Source organism: Arachis hypogaea, chromosome 16 (genome assembly GCF_003086295.3).
Source record: "Arachis hypogaea cultivar Tifrunner chromosome 16, arahy.Tifrunner.gnm2.J5K5, whole genome shotgun sequence".
In the NCBI taxonomy this organism is placed as follows: Eukaryota; Viridiplantae; Streptophyta; class Magnoliopsida; order Fabales; family Fabaceae; genus Arachis; species Arachis hypogaea.
In genome coordinates, this window is record NC_092051.1 from 65,143,492 (window position 1) to 65,146,207 (window position 2,716).

Consider the following 2,716-nt stretch of genomic DNA (forward strand, 5'->3'; position numbering starts at 1 on the left):
TTAGCTCAGGACGTTAGTGGCGTTAACGTTAAGTGAGAGCGTGGGTTCGAGAACGTTAGTGTCAATCACCTTTTTCACTAACGTTCTTCACCCAGGGATGATCCACGTTAACTTCAACGTTAGTGGCACCAACATGACCACTAACTTTGCCTCTTGGTCCTTCGCACACGTTATTGGGACTCACCTTTTCCAATAATGTTGAGAGTCCTCCCTCCCTACGTTAGAGTTCATGTTAACTTAGTTAACGTGGCTCTTAACGTAGGCTTGCCAATTCTTCGGAACGTTAGTGACACTTACCTTTGTCACTAACGTTCCAAGGTGCCCCTACTTCCCTCGTTAGAGTCCACGTTAACTAAGTTAACGTGGCTTCTAACGTGGTAATGATAGCCATCTCCAACGTTAGTGACAAAGGTGAGTGTCACTAACGTTGGCTCATCATCCTATCCTCAACGTTAGCTTCCACGTTAACTAAGTTAACGTGGAAGTTAACGTGGCTCATAGTGGCTCATTGTGGCTCATTCCAACGTTAGTGACAAAGGTGAGTGTCACTAACGTTGGCAATTGTTTGCTTTCTCCACATTAGCTTCCACGTTAACTAAGTTAACGTGGCAACTAACGTGGCTCATTGTAGCTTAGCCAACGTTAGTGACAAAGGTGAATGTCACTAACGTTGGCTTCTCTTTTGCTTCCCAACGTTAGAGTCCACGTTAACTGAGTTAATGTGGCTCTTAATGTGGCCACTTATGAGCTTGGTCCAACGTTGGTGACAAAGGTGAGTGTCACTAACGTTGGCCTTATTTCTTTCTTCCACATTAGAGTTCACATTAACTTAGTTAACGTGACTCTTAACGTGGGCTATGATGGCTTTCGAGGACATTTTTGGCGATTACTTTTCTCATTAACGTTGCAAGCTAGCTCCCATTCCACGTTGGTGGTCACGTTAGTTAGACTAACGTGGCTGCTAATCGTGGCTCTTTCTTGCTTCCTTTGTCCTGAAATCAAGTAATAAAGTGCATCAAAGTTCTAATCCACATCCTAAGACATGCATCATCCAATTTGTCATCTAATTCATGCAAAATTCTCATGAAATCATGTAAAGTGCACAATGTATGCTTAAATCAAGATGTAAGTGAAATTCTACCCAAAACTTGCTTATTTCCTAAGAAAATGCATGAAACTACCCTAAAACGGTAAAGAAAAGGTCAGTGAAACTGGCCAAAATGTCCTGGCATCAACAACTAATCTTAGGAAACTCAAATCAAATAAACAATGCATCCAGGACACCAAACTTAAAAATTTTCCTATAAGAGACACTAACAAAATGAGAATGCATATGAGAAACAACAAAACACACAAAACAAGAGAATTTAAAGATCAGAGCAATGAAATCATCAAGAACAACTTGAAGATTAATGAAGAACATAATGCATGTAATTTTCGAAAATTAGAGGCACGAAACTTAAAATTAGACACTAGACTCAAACAAGAAACATAAAATATTTTTTATTTTTATGATTTTATAAATTTTTTTGTGGTTTTTCAAAAATTGAGTGGAAAATAAAATAAAGGGATTCAAAATTTTTAATAAGAATTCCAGGAATCATTGCAATGTTAGTCTAAGACTCCGGTCCAGGAATTAGACATGGCTTACTAGCCAGCCAAGCTTTCAATGAAAGCTCCGGTCCAAAACACTAGACATGGCCAATGGCCAGCCAAGCTTTAGCAGATCATTGCTAACAACAGCAAAATTGATAGAAATCAACAAGCTCTTGTGATGATAAGTTGAAACCTCGATCCAATAAGATTAGACATGGCTTCACAACCAACTAGACTTCAACAGATCATCATGAAACTCTAGAATTCATTCTTCAAAACTCTGAAGAACAAAATAGAAAAAAAAAATTTCCCTTTTTTTATATAAAAAAAATTTCGAAAATAAAAAGTAAAATTACCTAATATAAGCAACAAGATGAATCGTCAGTTGTCCAAACTCGAACAATCCCCGGCAACGGCGCCAAAAACTTGGTGCACGAAATTGTGATCATCAACAATGGCGCCAAAAACTTGGAGCTCTCAAACGTGAATCACACTTTGTCACAATTCCGCACAACTAACCAGCAAGTGCACTGGGTCGTCCAAGTAATAAACCTTACGTGAGTAAGGGTCGATCCCACGGAGACTGTCGGCTTGAAGCAAGCTATGGCATCTTGTAAATCTCAGTCAGGCGGATTCAAATGGTTATGGAGGAATGATAATTAAAAGATAAATAAAACATAAAATAAAGATAGAGATACTTATGTAATTCATTGGTAGGAATTTCAGATAAGCGTATGAAGATGCTTTGTTCCTCCTGAACTTCTGCTTTCCTATTGCCTTCTTCCAATCATTCATACTCCTTTCCATGGCAAGCTTTATGTTGGGCATCACCATTGTCAATGGCTACTTCCCTTCCTCTCAGTGAAAATGTTCTACGCACGCTGTCACCGCACGGCTAATCATCTGTCGGTTCTCGATCATGTTGGAATAGGATCCATTGATCCTTTTGCGTCTGTCACACGCCCAACAATCGCGAGTTTGAAGCTCGTCACAGTCATCCCTTCCCAGATCCTACTCAGAATGCCACAGACAAGGTTTAGACGTTCCGGATCTCAGGAATGGCCGCCAATAGTTCTAGCCTATACCACGAAGGTTCCAATCTTAGATTAGAAACCCAAGA